The following is a 17,795-nucleotide window of genomic DNA, read 5'->3' as shown; positions in this document are numbered from 1 at the left end:
TGCTATCTACAATATTTTTAGAAAATAGATTGAAACAAAAAAAAATCTTTTATATTTCCTCCCAACTATTTAATAAATGCAAACTAATTGTAACTTTGAAATTGTTTTTTGAAAGCTTATCATTTGTATAGTGGATTTGCAGCTGACTGGATCCCGATTTACATATTAGGCTAATATCTTGTGTCTAACATGCTTTTATAAAGGACAGCTCTTCTTTTTTTTAGAGAAAAAAAAGCAAAACAAAAAATCATGGATCAAATTATGACAATTATTACTGGTACCTAAAGAGCAGCATCCGTAAATTCCATTTTAACCGTAAAATATTTTAACGTAATTTCTGCAGCAATATTTATTTATTACAGAGACTCTTTACTGTAAAAATTACGGTATCTAATTTTTTTTTGTTCCTAAAAATTTTACGGTAAAATTAAACTTTACGCTAAGAAGAACAAGCCCCCTGAGTACCAGTGCTTTTTGCCGGAATTTTTTCAGTTAGGAGGGAATGTTTCATTTCAGAATTTATTTTTCACAAAAAAAAGTTAGTCCCTACAAAAGTATATATTAAACATACAAATATTTGGATCTGATGTCGCAGCACATTGCTTTCCTAGCATGATATTCCAGAACACTGAATTTGAATATGTAAATAATTTTTGACGCCTCTCTGTAGGCTAGCAAATGTAAATATTTGAAAGAAAAATGTTTTAAACGTTAACAGTTTAATTTGTATAATATGGATAATGCTAAACCACTGAGAAAAACTCATTTTTCAAACGTCTCTCTCGTACGATCTAATTGAAAGTTTCGAACTATTTTCAGAATCTGGGCAAAGATTCTTTCTTTCAACTGCTGTCTAGTTTTCAAGAAATCAGACCAAATGCTTCGGGTGTTTTAAGAAATACACATACAATACACAACTCTTCCTTTTATTATTCTATTATTTTAAAATGTCCATCTGATTTTGTATAAATTCATTTAATAATGAAATCAATTTATGAGTAAGTTATCTTTTGAAAATTTAGAGTATAACGCATGTGTAAGTAAATAAATTAATGAATTAGAGAGTCAATAAACGAATTACTTAATGAAGAAGTAAATTGAATGATCGAATCAATAATAATATAGTGCATTGATGATTGAGTATAATTGAATGAATAAGAATAAAGTGCCATAATGATAGTGTGCTTTTAATGTTAGAAAAATGAATGCAATTGCCAGTTAAATAATGAATTCGTGAGTAAATAATGCGTAGTAAATGTATGAATCCCTTTAAAGCTTAAATTATATGAACTGATGTGTTTTTTTTTTAAATATTCGTTACAAAATGTGGCAAAAATTAATAAAAGTATGGATGATTCCTTTCGCACCATGCATTTAAACAATAAATGAAAGATTGAGTAAATAGATTAAATTAAATAATACACATACCTTTAAAAAATAACCACTTTTTCTATGGATCTGCATAACAAAGTAATAATTAAAATAATGTGGGTAAATTATAAATATAGTTAATATGGTCACTGTTTATATATTGTTGGTTCATATTGTCTATCAATTTTACTGGTATTATGTTCATTTTATATAAAGTTTATCTTAAAATGTGTTGCAGAATTTCTAATATTTTTTTTGAAAATGTATTTCTTATAAATTATTTTTAAAATTTATTGATAAGTCGGTGGTTTATTTGGATTTATTATTGTTATTCGCAAACCACCGACTTAGCCTATGCCTCCTTTAAACATTTTATAAGAACTTCTTTCAACACACTTCAAGATACACTTAATGTAAAATAAACATTATGCCTGCAAAATATACCGAGATAATAAAAATTCGAATTTTATAAGTTACACGCAATAATGAATTTTTTTAAAAAACTTTTTAAGTAATTTTGTATACTCTTTTAGTTTTAGGAATCATCAAGTATTTGAAAAGAAAATTAATTTTTCCTCGTTTTAAAAGCACAGCAAGCACGTGGTTTCAGATAACTTTAGGAATGCTACTTCGATGACGCAGCACCCATACAAATGTTATTAACGTTGATGACAGAACTTGTGAAAAAATAAACATTGAAGAACCCTCGATAAAATCTTAATCAGAACCGTCAAGAATTTCAGTTATGTATAACATATTAAGAAGATACTGTCCCGGTATAGAAAGCTATGGGTGATGGTTTGTATTTTTTTCGCAAAATCAAGCACAAAACATAATAATCAATGCATAATAGTTTTTATTTTTTTATTTTTAATAATCTTATTAATCAAGGGATGGAAGTATCATTGCTCATAAAACCTTACACTAATGTTTTTTTAAGGTTACGTGACACTGCCCGGTTTATGCTTGTCCAGTAATCCCAATACTGTTGTTTTCTAAGGTTAAATGTCATTGTCGCCGTTATTCCCTCTATACTGAAGAATTGCCTTAGTGGTTACAAATTTTCTCACCATTATTTGGCGATTTTTTATTACCGATTTGGCGATTTTTTAAAGGAACAGTACTAAAAGATAACACAGTGACTATTATACACAACAATCATTATTCAATACGATAGTGATGTGGGTGTTGCTAAAATTAATTTGGGTAATGGAAATATGTATTATTGTAAAATAACATAAATTGGATAAATTGGAAAAATATTATGATCTACTTTTAAATGTCTATATTTATGACACTGTCTCTATACGATCGCTATCAATAACATATCAAAGTTACAATATTGTGAATATTCTACAATACACAGCGATCTTTATTGAATACGAGAGTACGTGAATGCTATTAAATTTTGCTTGGATAATGACAATATGGACCGATGTAAAAATAATATAAATTATCTAAAATGCGAGAAATATGATGATATATTTTTAATTGTCTATATTTTTGTGATATTAAACTGATATTGACGATATTGAAATTTGTGCTTATCAGTCATGGAAACCAATGTTTGCGTGGGTGACAATTTAAAAGAGCAATCGACAAAACGTGGTCCCCATAACCGTTAAGTAGGTGGCGACAGGGTGGGTGCAAACTTAGGTATCCTAAGCTTGCACAAGTTATATTCAAGTTTAATATTTAGATCAGTTACGGATCAACTATTGGGTCTCAATATTAAAAAAAAGAAAAGAAAATAAGAGCATAAATATTTCATCTAGTCATAAGAAGCAAATAAATTGCACGCAAAAGTCCATTTCAATTATCAATTAAATGAGTCATTTCGGATAAATGTAAAGACTAAACGTAGAGACGCGTACTTTTGGTGTTTTTGAAAGGAAAATCCTTAGAAATATTTTTGGCCCAGTACAGGAAGGAAGCTGTTGGTGAATCAGATATCACTTTGAATTATATAGACTGTATGGACAGCCACAGATAGTGCAGGTCATCCGAAGCAATAGAATAAGATGGCTTGGCCATATCTGGAGAGGTCCAGAAAACAATGCAGTACGAATCGCCTAATTTAAAAATCCTTCTGGATCTCGGGCCAGAGGAAGACCTCCAACTAGATTGCTGGAGGACACTACTAAAGATCTCAAAGTAATAAAGATTAACAACTGGAAAAAGTCGCCATGGATGGAGACGTTGGATGCTACGCGTGGTTGAGGCAGCCAATGCCTGTAAGGGGCTGTCGTGCTGAAGAAGAAGAAGAAACGTAGAGACTTTTAACGTAAGCTCAATTATTATAAATTCTCAATTATATGGCAATGCTACTTTCCGTTCTTTAACATCGTCGTTGAGCCAATTACATGTTTTTGTTTAAAATGCTAGAATGTATCTTACTCATATGTATAATCCTTTTTCAAACGCAAATTTAGCACGATACCCATTTTCGCCAAATCTGGAAACTGCCATAAATTACCCAAGATTTATAAGCATGAACATACAAGAGTAAACTGGAGCTAGTATTACTTGTGCAATATTAGCTTATACTGATACTTAGTGGTGATTTTGGACTATATTCTTTTAAATTTAAAGAAGCTTGAAATTCTACTAGTTTTGGAAGGCAGACCAGCTGATCTCCGGAGCTGGATAATTACTTATAAAAACAAGGGCAAATGAATGAGCTGTCTTTTAAACTGAGCACTTCTTATTACCTTTCATTCAACAAAATAATTCCATTTAAAACAGAGAATATTTGAATCGATAAGCGATGCTAATTATGATTACAATAATTACTAGAATCTAGTTTACTGCAGTTAGATCAAATCTTTCTCAAAACATTTTTTTCCGTAGAAGAAGAGTTAAATTTGCATTAGGAAAAAAAACTATCTATGAAGTGATATGCTTTTGCTGTTTATCTGAAGAATCAAACTTCAGATAGATGCGAAAAGAAAATTTAAAAAAATAAATGTATAAATAGAAAACAAATGAGGTACTTCGCAAACATGCATCTAACAAACATGTTTGGATAGTTCTTTACCTACGAAGTATAAAGAAAAGGGATGGAAAAGAGGTTCTCTTTTTTCTATTAAGTAGACAAAAAACAAAAAAAAACTTTTCGTGGAAAAAAGTGTCTTCCACAGGAATAAAGTAAGATAAAAGTTCTACGAAATATGCTGTTATATTCATTTCTAAGATATATTCTTCTTAACAATTTTAAGAGCTTCTCATTTTGAGCACTTATTCCTTACTCCCCACTTCATTCTAGTGAGGTTTAGATTTATGGTTTACTTATCCTCACTTTTAGATGAAGTGAGAATTAAAATTCTTTATCCATTTACACCCTTTTAAAGTTCCCGTCTTCTCAGTTCTTGAAAAAATATGCCATTAGGTGAAAAAAATAAAGGCTTTTAGTTCAACGAACAGGTCTTTCTTGTTCTTAAGAGTTCCTTTGTTTACCTAAAAACGCTTTCAGTTCGAAGAGCCTTGTTTTAAAACATTTTGGTTTTAAAGGTAAAAAAATCTTGCTTATATATTTCTTAATGCATAATTTAAATATATTTGTGCGATATTCAATGACTAATATTCTATATAGTATGCTAAATACAAAACGAAGTATCTTTTGGTCTAGTGATTTGATTTTTAGGTACTCTTACTCTATCTGAATATTTTGTGGTACTAACTTTAAACAGATGTTAATTTATAGAGTCGAAATTGTATGTTACGAAATCAAACACAAAAAATCGCACGTTTTCTGGATATAGGTAGTTTCTTCCACGGTTTTCGGTTTTTGAACCTCAAAATATGGAGGATAGCCATTATATTCAAAATACCATCACTATAGCTTAATCAAGAGAACGTTTGGCTCCTTAATGCAATTCCACTTTATATGTATTTCACCTTTATATTACACTGATACATTATGATCATGAAAATATTCTTGCAATAATTATGAAACTTTTTTATCCTAGTAAAAAAACTATTTATTTTTATTTCATTCGTTGTTCTTTTAAAATATTAATTATATTATGAGAGTTGGCGTATTTAATTCTAGTTATATTCAAGTGTTGATGTATCTTTACTGACACCAAAGATAGATGTGAATATTATTAATAGATAGAATATTATTTTAAATAAATCTATGAAAATCATTCAAATATTAATCCAAAAATGAATTAAAATCCAAAAATTAAGGATAATGCCAGTTCAAAGGTTCAAAAACAAAACAAACATGACTTATTCATTAAGTCCATTTAAACAAAAGGTAAAGAACAAAAAATAGAATGGTGTATTTTTGATACCATTCATACAAATTACGATTTCTGCTCCCTGGAGCAAAAAAATAAAAAAAAAATTTCTTTCTATGATTAGTATGAGTGGTAATACATTCTATGTTTCCCATGCGATGAAACAGTCCGTACTGCGTCTTAGCATCCTGATAATGAAATCATCGAGCTGATCCAGCAAAAGATAACTCCACCTTCAAGAATTGCTCTCCAAAGTTCCGATACACATGTAGGAGGAGTTTAAGGGCTACAACTCCATGGCAAAGCTTTACCCTCACATACTCCATCAGATTCAAGCCAGTTGAGAATGCTGCAAATTTTATACGAGTGATGTCATCAGATTGAAGACATTCGTTACGAGGACGAGCGTTGTTATCCATAAACACAAATTCTGCCCCCATGGTAACCCTAAACCCTTGTACATGTTAAATAATGTCAAGAGGAATTTTCCCTGTCATAATTTTATTTTGAAGAAGAAAATCTGTTCTGGAGACCAGTATAATTCCACCTCAAAAGAGCAATCCTGCATTAACGTAACCATGTCGCTCAATGCTGTTGTCTTGGTGGTAACGGGTGTCTGGCATTTTCCATATGAAAGTGCGACGTGAATCAGACTGCAGGCTAAACCTGGACTCGTCGAAAAACATCACACAATCCCACTGTGACGATGTCCACATTGCATGTTTTCTATTTCATTCTAATCGCTGGCGACAGTGAGTTGGTGTGAGCGAAACGCACCTGACTGGCCTGAAACCAGTATTTCTCAAACATCTATACACAGTCTGTCACCTTGAAACTGTGCCTTCGTCAGCTAGTGGTACCAGTACCCGTGGCAGCAGATAAAACAGGTGGGAAAATGGCCCCCGCCCGCTTCTTTTGGCTGTCACTGCCAAATACTGGTCTCCATTTGGCGTTTTAACTTGCAGAAGATCTGTATTGTAACGTCTATTGGCATTTACATCAATTTGTAATCGTTTCCTAAGCCAAGAAATGACACTTCCAACTTAGTGCGCCTATATTCTAGGCGGCCGACAATTCTACCTCGTAAAAAATCATCCGTATGTGCCGTCTATGCCATAATTATTCGGTTATGCCACTAAGCGGTTTACAGAACATTAGTGAACAATTTTACTTCTCTGCCACCATTTCTTATTTGTCCCTCACTTGCATTCTCATCATTGTGACATATTACATTGTGAGCGTCATTGGATGACTTCCTGTAATTTTCATATCATTCTAGAAGATATGTATGATAATTGTACAGATGAATTTTTCATTTCAGAGTTCGATTTGCGAGTAATTCTGAATTATCCTCAGTTTACGAATATGGGGGAAAAATCTAGTAATTCTATTGAGCCATTTAAATGATATTGTAGAACTGAAAAACTCTTCAATACAATTCAAACTTTTTATAAAGTAAATTTAGACTAATGGGAAAAAGAAGATAATTCTGTATGGATGTAAAAGAATTGGATAAAAATGAAATCTGATAATGTTAGTAAATAATAAATTGGATGTAGTAAATGGATTCCTGTTCCAAAAAAGTTTATTATCAGTCATATCAAAATACTTCTCTCTTTCAGCTGTCATAAAACTCTACCTTTTTAGTTGTCATAAAATTTTCACAAAACATTTTTCTCTTTCTTAAAATATAAGAATGAAGTTTTTAACGATGGAGCTTGAAAAATATTTATTAAAAATGAATTTCCCAGGATGAAGGTTTACTTCAACTTAAGTGAAAAGATTAAAAGAACGATTCGAATGACAAAAATTCTCTGAAAATGTATGAAAACAGAGAAAGATAGACATAACCTTCCATTTCGAACAACTCCTTGAAAAATGCCGGATATTCCGAACAAGAAAAATGAAAGGAAATCCTGAACACACAATGCATCTAAGTTCGCCGATTCACATATTCACTTCCCTGTTGAAAGAATCTGCTGAGATGGAAAAATGAAGATCTAAAAGAGGGATAAAGAGACACATAAAAATAAATAAATAAAAATTGGGAGAATGGCGAGAAGGGGAGCTTTCTTTTTGTTCGATCGAGAATTCTATGGGTACTATCAAAGGAAGGAATAAAACGATTAGAAATAAAAGAAATCTTAAAAATTAGGCTGAACATTTCAAGTTGAAAAAAGCTGCCAGGTTATACTCGTTTTAAAAGTTTATTTAGTTACAAGAATATTTTGTCTTTCACACGACAACAAAAATCACGCAAAGGGTAGAAAGATGTGGTTGGAAGAATTTGAAGGAATTCTAACGTAATTCAAAAGAATGAAAAGGGTTTTTTGGAAGTCAAAAATTTAATAAAATGTAAAGATTTTTGGAAAATATGATTTCGGCAGAAACTTTTATTTAAATCAGTTTTCGTTCGGTAAATGCAATTGATCAAGTTTATTTTTGGTGAAGGTAGAAAATCAGTATGCAAGCAAACTATGCTTATTGTTCTTTTCTTTTATCATATTTGAATTTCTTCAAGTGGAACGCAATTGGCGCTTATTTAATATAGATGATAAGCAAATTAGAACGATTCTATTTAAAAGAAGTAAATGAAGCTTTTAAAGTTTATTAACCGATACTTCAATAATTCAAAAAATTTAAAATTGATCAGCTTTTTTTCTGATCAAGTACTTTTTTTACTAAAAACACATGCAACCATTTCCTTAGATTCGGTTTTGTTTTGTTGGGAATGTCGCAATAGGGCAAAAATAATGATCTATTGAAGATTCATTTTTAATGATGAACCGAAACTTTTATAGTTTAGGGCGTACATTACACTACCACGATTTAGATAGCAAGGCAAAATGCGTTGATAATCCCCCGATCTCTGTACTATGCTCCCCAACCGCTTTATCGAGGGTTAATTTAAATACAATTCTCGTTCGCAAACTAGTAGTAAGAGAAAAAACGTTATTCATCAATCTCCTTACTTTTTTATTCATTCAATATTCGTCATAAATGTCTGCAGATATTGCTATTTCCTTAATGAAAAGAAGGATGATTAAGTTAACTTTTTACTGCTGGTGCAACTGATGGTCCACTATAAGGCACCGTAGGCAAAAGGTTATAAAATAAAGCGATATACGCTTGTTTTTTTTCTTTTTTACATTTTTCAATCCATAACTTTATTTTTGTGATGAAATCATGCATTTAGGAATGAGAAGCACAGGCAAACAAATTTTCCTATCACATTTTATTTCTTTAAAAAAACTCGTTAACATTGCAGCAGCATAAGAAATTATTCTAAATGTATTTGCAATACAGTAGAAATGTTTTGCACCAAAACAGTCAGCTGAACTTTTCTGAAATCTTTCCCATGGGTACAGACCTTATTGAGTCGATTGTAGTGTTTAACGGCACAAGATCCAAAGGAGGACATGCCGTGCCAGACAGAAATTTAATGTAATTTTAAACACTTTTTTTGCTATTTTTTTGCTAATTTTTTTAAATATTTTTTTTTAATATTTCAAATGATGACTACCTATTGTTGCGAAAAACAATTATCTTTCTCAAGTTCGTGTTTTACTTGTTATAAAAAATAGCAACGACAAAAAAAAAATAGAGATTGTGAGATAAGATATGGATAGATTTTAATCTTAAAATACGTATTGGGGTTTCAAAAACATTAAAAGCTCAAGAGATATAAAACCCGCTTTCAATTTGAAATGCTATCTAAGATATAACTTATAATTATATATAACTTATAATTATATATAACTTATAATTATATATAACTTATAATTATATATAACTTATAATTATATATAACTTATAATTATATATAACTCATAATTATATATTATTAACAATTAAAATTATTTCTCATTCATTACTTTTTATAGCGTCACACATTCTGTATTTTTATTTTTAAGAAGAAAAAGATTTCGGGTACAATTGATCATTGTGAAAATTTTAGAAATTATTTAAAATGTATCCGTTCATTTGATTTCAATTAACAAAATGTGCGAATATAAACTTATAATAATTACATATACTTAAAATTATTTTTTTAATCGACTTTTACGAAAAAAAAGAGCAATGATGAATAAAAAGTAACCACGGGGGTTATTGAGTGTAGCGAACAGTGACCAGAGCCTCTTAGTTTCTTTAAAAAACAAATAGTTGCTTGATATATCAGCTTCAAATATATGAGAAATAGCAACTATTGTATTCATCCGAAAAGTGACTTTTATATCTAATTTAAAATACTTGTTTTTAAGCAAATAATGCTGATATTTACAATAAACTGAATTTTAAAAATTGTCATTCCAGCTTTCTTTTCTCTTAGTATTCATAAGTAGACATTAAACCGAATCAGACGCTAAGTAAAATTCCAAATTAAGAAAGAAAGTTATTATTTTTTTATCGTGTGTGTTCATCTTTCATCTAAAAATCAAGAAACTGTCTGAAACTATCTAACCTTACTCTTCCTTTCCATCGGAAGCATACAAAAGAACTAACTGATAGATGGCATCTTCTTTTTTTTCTTTTCTTTTTACTCATCTCAAATGGAAGGGAAAAGATTCTGCTGACAACTTCGAAAGAGAGAACAGATCTTATTTTTAAGAGCACCGGGGCCTTGTCTCTCGCTTCTTCTCTTAACCACACAAGACAGGCCTTTCGAATGTTGAAAAGTGAATTTGGGGTCAGAATCTGCAGAAGCAATCGAATATATTCCTTTTTCTGTCTTCTTCTTTTCTTTTTTTAATATTCTGTTTCTTTGAGAAGCAAGAGACGTACGTGATCAAGAGAATGATTCGGAATTCGAACTTGGAAGATTGGGAGGGATGTACCTTCGGTGATTGAGACCACTTCAGCAACTCTTTCCTTCTTAAAATTCTTCAGCTGCTTCTTCATAATAAAACTAATGAGTCAGCAAGTTTCGCTGCATCGGGGGAATTTGCTCTCGGCTATAAGTTATCTACATAGACACTTTAGTTTATTTCACTGATTTTACTCATTTAGTCTCGTGAGTTTATTTCTGACGATATAGCATTATGCTTTTCAGATTCAGAAGCTATATTAAGACCATATATAGGAATCACCGGCCTATATACCCAACCCTACCATAGATAGTTATTCAACTTCATGACAACAAGCCTCACTTGATTATACTCAGAACTAAGTATAGCAATTACATATAATAATTATAAGAAAATGAACTTTTGGTCACTGAGGATTAAAAATCAGCAGGAGATGATTAGAAAATATTAATAGCTAATGATATTCAGCTTATAACAGTAGTAGAGGACTTGAAAACCATATTAAGAAATATGTGTTTAATTTCTTTAATATTTTAGACTTGCAAAATTTCTTATAAAGCAGAAATAATTAACTAGATGTTTTTAATGTATTGATTTTCTTTTTATTCCTGCTAAATTTGAAAAATATTTTTCTGGTCATCTCATTAGAGTTGAAATTGAAAGAGAGCCGCTAATTTTAAAGCTACGTAAGTATACCTATACTCAAGATACTTCGGTGCTTCGTTGCACTAGAGCTGCACAATGAACTATTGGCGATGGTCTGGTACACATCCCTGAGGATGATTCGAAGACAAGCCATCTCAATTTTGATCATCTGCAGAGGGGATGGTTCCCCTGCTTTGGTAGCCCGACGACCTGCGCAAAGACAAACCCTTTACGGCAGAACAGTTTAACGTGGACAGATACTGCACAACCTCTGTCCCTACGCAGATTGCTCAACGTGGTCACCCACCCGCTTATTGACCTCAGCCAGTGATGCTTGACTTCGGTGTTCTCCTGGGAACCGTGTCTTTACGATTAGTCGACAGCTGGACCTATATTCAAGGAAACATAAGTCTATGAAGAAGAAATACAGAGTCGTACGTTCGTTGATGAGAGTGTAAAAGAAACAAAAAAAGTTTATTGTTTTTACAAATTCCAATCTTCGATTCTGAATGTGAATCAATAAGCTGCAATTTATAACTGTTGGAAAGTAGTAAGATTTCTGATGAATTGTGAAGCATAATCTCTAAAAATTTGCGAGTTAGGGGTTGAACTCAGCACTTATAATCAAATACGCCGATAAAAAAATTACTATAATTATATATTACTTATTTTTTAAAGATTCATGCATTTTATATCCAGAATCAAATCACCAATTACAGAATTTATACGGTATCATTAATTACACCGAAAACGTATAAATGTAAGTCATACCTAAGCATAAAAAGTGGACACTCTGCGAACTTTACAATCAAGTTAACTCAACTTCCCTTGAAAAAGGCAAATTCTAACTAATATTGTTTTTATAATTATGTTAAATTGTTTCGTGTAAAAATTTCGCAAGATGAAATGTCTAAACTTTGTACTAAAAATATGCAATGTACAAATTGCGTAATATATAGGGGAGAGTCGGGTAGTCCCGCCAAGCGGGTACCCCCGCCCACTGTCAATTTCATATGTATAGAATATTTTTTCAAGTCAATGGGCCATCGGACATTAATTGTTACATTAAAAAAAGATTGTTTTCAAAGTTTCAAGTATTTATGCAGCTGGTAACATGGTAAACAATAGTTTTGAAGATATGTTGAATACAGTAGTCATGAAATTAAGAAAAATTGGTTGAATGTTTCGATTAAACTTCATTTTAATACTAAAAAAATAATTTTTTCTATACATACAGCATTAAAGTATGTAGTCTTAAGTTAAATTTGCACAAAGAAAGAAGTTTGTATGTAAAAAATTGTTCGAGTAATTACAAATTTACAAAAAAATTGGATTTCGGGCAGCCCCGCTCACATGAATGTCGGGTATCACCGCCCAATTTTATTTCGTCGATAAATGTACGGTTGCAAAGATTATTATTTTATTGCCTCAAATTTGAATGTTATATGCATTTTTAACGACAAATATATGTTTTAATATTATATGAAACATACATTTATATACTTAAAAATGAAAAATTAAATATTTTTAAAATGTAATTGATATATCCAAATTAAATTTAATAACACGAAATCATAAATATTATGATAAGCTATTTGCTTACTTATTTATTTTCATTTATTTGTGAACGAATCGATCTACAAAAGCATTTGAATGCAATCAAAATACAAAGTGAATTTGTAATTTTATAAGAAGTATTTTATATTAAGTTTATAAGAAGAGATCAACCAAATAAGTTTATATTGAAAAACAACTATTGTTATTAATTATTGTTACTTAAATTAAATTATTTTCGTTAAATATTTAACATAAATATATATTAATATTATAATATATTAATATACATTAATAATGATAAAAAGTATGACATTTGTTGTTATTAAATGATAGAATTCACTAAAAGTATATAAGTATGTAATAAATAAAATAATTTTGTGACAAAAATGATAAATGATATTTATCTATTGTCAATACATTGGTCATTCTCATTTACACCTGAAAAAATAGCCAAAAAACACAATTTTTGTAACTGGGCGTGGCTACCCGACACATTTTGAGAAGAGCTGAAAAACATGTTTTTTTAAATTTCCATTTTTTTAAGTTTAACTATTCTTTTTTTGGTTTATTCTTTTTGCATTATTTAATTGGATGATAAAACAATAGAAACATACAAAAATGTTGATTATTACTCAGTATTATACAGAAATATAAGCAATACTCCTTAAGTGAGCGGGGCTACCCGACTCTCCCCTATATATATATATATATATATATATATATATATATATATATATATATATATATATATATATATATATATCTTTGATTTATCTTTGATGGACCTTAAATTAGCTAACAAAAGTCAAAAATTAAAAATTTATTCAGAGAAGAGAATTCATCAGTTAAAATGCTTTCCTCCTGAAAAAAATTAATAGAATAAGTATTCTAAAAACACTTTTTGATTTGAAACCTATCTAACATTTATGAAACATAATTTGCATTAAGTCAGCGGCACCACGATTTTGGTTTATTATCAATCGCCTTATCGATACTTGTTCGTATAAAATTTACTACCCTTAAACACTTCGAATCATAATGTCATGTTCTTTCAAATGGGAACAGGGGATTGAAAGTTCGCCTCCAAATGAGGTCAACCAGGTTCGAAGGTTTGATAAGAATGTGGGGAGATTTTAGCAATTTCCTGTACCATTTCTTACACTCAGTACTGCAATAACTGAACAAGTGCTGTTTTAGAAATGTGTGTCGTTGACATGCACAGCTAGTTTAAACGATTCACAAGCTTGTGAGAGGATAGATGAAAATGCTGAATCTCTCCGTTTTCTTATAAAATCCCAACACAATGTAACATTTTTCATTCTGAAGCAATGTACTGTAATCAATAATCATTCATCAATAATGTAATGCATCATTAGTATCGATTTTTCGAATCACTTTCTATTATATATTATGATGAAATCTAAAATTGTTTCTCTAGAATTACAATACTAAATGTCATAAAACAGTATTATTTTTATAATTACATTGATGATAATACAATGTATGTAGCATATTCTATAATTCTTACTCTCTATTATCGATTAGTTTAAAATTTATATATATAACAATTCAATATGAAGGGAAAGAATCAGAAATATAAACTAAATATAGACAACTTCGGGATTGTATAAGTGAAACTAGAACTACTTCAGGTCATAGCATTGATTGGAAATAAAATATAAACAAATATAATACGATGTTAATACAGATCTGATAGCAATTTTCCTCTGAAAACAAATATCGAGGCAGGTGTAATTGAAATGTAATTCCACCAGATTATTCCTATACTGCCCCATCACACTTGATTTTTTCCTAGAAATCCCTTGATCATTCCTTTGCGTGACAGATTAATATTGAAGACGTGAAAAGAATACTTTCTCGTCCTCATATATTATTTGTGCCGAAGTAGTGAAATAAGACTTCTTTTAAGGTTTTTAGCATGTGGGGTGATAATAAAATAGCAATAGTTGTTTGGAGTCTTATCACAGATCAACTGAATCAAATTATACTATAGCTCTCATATATAAATCAACACTTACTAATCAAAATATACATCAACACTAACTAATCGATTTATACAAGAAAAAGGAGAAAAAAAACTAATCAAACTGTCTAACAACACGCACTAATTGTTGAAGATTGACATAGTAGCAGACGATTATTTCCAAACACATAGTAGCAGACGATTATTTTCAAAGACATAGTAGCAGACGATTATTTTCAAAGAACAGAATTTAAATTGCTGTTGAAGATTGACGAGTCATATTTAACCAGGTTGGCAAAAAGCATGAAATTAAAAAAGGACATATTGTATTGGTGGTTCGCGTTTTCTCTTTGTTTTTTAAAAGAATTAGTAGAACATTCTTTTTCTTCTTTTAAGTTGAACTTTCTTGTGTTTTTTCTCACAAGGTGATTTTTTTTTTTAATTAAACACTAAAATTTTATTTGTTTTTGTTTCGCAATATTTTTTCTGTGCTTCACTTATGTTACTGATTTAGTAGTTGAGAATAAAAGGTTCTTTTGGTAACTACAACATTAATCAAGCTATCTAACAATATTCAGTAATTAAACAAAACATCAATACTTCCTGATCATAGAAAACAGGAGAGTAATTATATTGAATATACTAGCTAATAAAATTATACAAAAAATAACTAATTAAACTGTATAAAAATACTCACTAATCAATTAAAAACGCAGCAAAACTTCCAGATCATAGAAAACAGGATAATAATAATAATACTGAATCATTTTTAACATTGTATAGACTTATGTTTTTACATTACACTAATAAGAACTTAAAACATTGTTTTCCAAATCATTTGTTTAAATTTATTTGATTAAAACCGAAGAACATTTGTCAATTTAAGAGACTTTTGTAATAAAAAGCATTTCAGAAGTAATACAGCATCTTTTTTTTTTTATAGGGAACTAAAATTGCTATTAAAAAGCATTTCAGAAGTATTTTTAATAAGCATCATTTTTTAACTAATTTACTTTCCAGGCACTTGCGCTAGCCCATATTTGAAAATTATGAATTAAAATAGAATAAATTTATTATTAATTCTATTAATAAAAGCATATATTTAGTTATTCGGTTATTTTCACTTGAACTTATATTTTACTATTAGCATATTGCTTCCACCAACAATGCCTGATGTCTCTGGAAATATTAAACGATACTAATTAAAACTAATGTGATATAAATATAAAAATTATTTATGTTTCATTATATGCAATGAAGTTTAAAATTTTACAAATGTGTTAGCTATTTTTCTTAGTTATTTCTTTTTCTCAAAATTTCTACTAAAAGCTTTTTGTGCGATTTTAATCATGGCAATCGTGTTTTTGATTATTTTTTTCTTCATAAATAGAAGCCAAGTAGAAGTTATTATAATAAGTGGTCTAATGTGTAATGGTAGAAATCAGAGCTGGATTTCTGACGTCAAAAGCTGCTTTTTGTCATAACACGTCTAAAATCTATTAAAAAGTGTCGAAAACTGACAAAAACTGTCAATCCTAGCTGGGTCAAGTTTCTTTTTTATCATTGGGGAAATTTTATAAGATATTAAATAATTCACAATGCTTGTTTTATATACAACTATAATTATGATTTATATTAATATAAAAAATCTTGCCAAAATATAGAAACTATTAATTTGTTTTTCGATAAATATAGTACTTGTAATACCTTAAGATCAATGTCGTAATATAACTATTCAGTTCACACTGAAGATAATTATGAGCTCTTAATTATTATCAATTTTAAATATTGATTTTAATTCTTTTATGCCTTAATTTAGGCAGATTTTTTTTTTGGATTAAGTGTTATTAAAGTGGTTGCCAATAGTTGTTTGATTTCAAACTTTTCTTAATTTTTCATATTTTTTTCTTGTTTTTACTTATATGCAGGAGGGAAGAATACGCCCAATTCCGCAAAAGAAGTTTCGGTTGAAATTCGGGCTACCCTAGGAAAATGTTTGGTCCAAAAAATTTATTATAAAAATTCCTGCAAAATCATTTATTGTTAAAGATTGTGTCACTTTGCAAAATTTTTCCTTATTAAAGTGTCAACTATATGTCAATATGTGTAGTTATCATATATGCAGTACTTTTACTTTCGTTACTTGTACCGCCGGTACAAGTAAAAAGTACGTACTTTTACTTGTACTTTCGTTACTTTTTTAGGGAAAAAGTGCAAGTATTTGTAACGGAAATGTCGAATGAAATCGTTACTTTTTTCTAAAACTTGGTAAGCTTACTAAAAAAAAATGTAAAAAAAAATTTAAATTAAAAAAAAATGCTTACGTTTCTTTTATTTATAAAATTAATGTGCAATATATATGCATTCACAGCTAACTTCGTGTTTAAATACCTTGACCTTTCAAAATTGTCATTCCTGAAAGAAAAAAGACTGCTCTTTTGATCTTTTTTTGACTGCATCTATCATTGTGAGTGGAGTATTCTCCAGAATTGTAACAGAAAAAAACCCAGGGATTTTAAATTTTCTAAAGCTGAAAACATCATGCCAATCACCAGCGACAGAAGAATTTATGGCATACATGAGCTCAAATGTCGAAACGGAAAGCATATCAATTTTGAATCGATATCAAGTCGTAAAAAATGATATGTGAAATATAATACTGCAGTACCTTCTAGTGCTCCCGTGGAGCGCTTATTCAGCATGGCTAAGCACGTTCTGAGAAATTCCCGCAGAAGACTCAGTGACACCACTTTCGAAATGCAATTATTTTGCAAAATGAATAAAAATATTAATTAGCAAGTTATTTTCATTCATTTTCGAGTTTTACGCATATATTTAATAAATTTTAAATAAAAAATTTTGGATTTTGTTATTACGTTTTTCAATTTTCTTTTTGAACTCACTAATAATACATTTTTGTCTTAATACATTTTTTACTAAATATATTTTTACCTAGTACATTTTTTACTAAAATTATGTTTATGCCCGACCTTGTCAAACAACGCCCAGTCAAATCTTTAAGAACTTCAGAACTATTTATGCTATTGAAAACTATTATAATTACTATTTTAACTCTTAAAAACTCGAAGGCATTACTTTAGCCGCTGATACTAAAATTCGCTTACAAATTTTAATTATTCCGTTAGACAAAAATGTTCGGAAAATTATTTTCTCGCATGACTTCAGCAT

The sequence above is a fragment of the Parasteatoda tepidariorum genome, chromosome 1, assembly GCF_982258835.1.
Source record: "Parasteatoda tepidariorum strain Cologne lab strain chromosome 1, Ptep-v5.0, whole genome shotgun sequence".
Taxonomy (NCBI): Eukaryota; Metazoa; Arthropoda; class Arachnida; order Araneae; family Theridiidae; genus Parasteatoda; species Parasteatoda tepidariorum.
Note: the sequence above shows the minus strand (reverse complement) of the source record.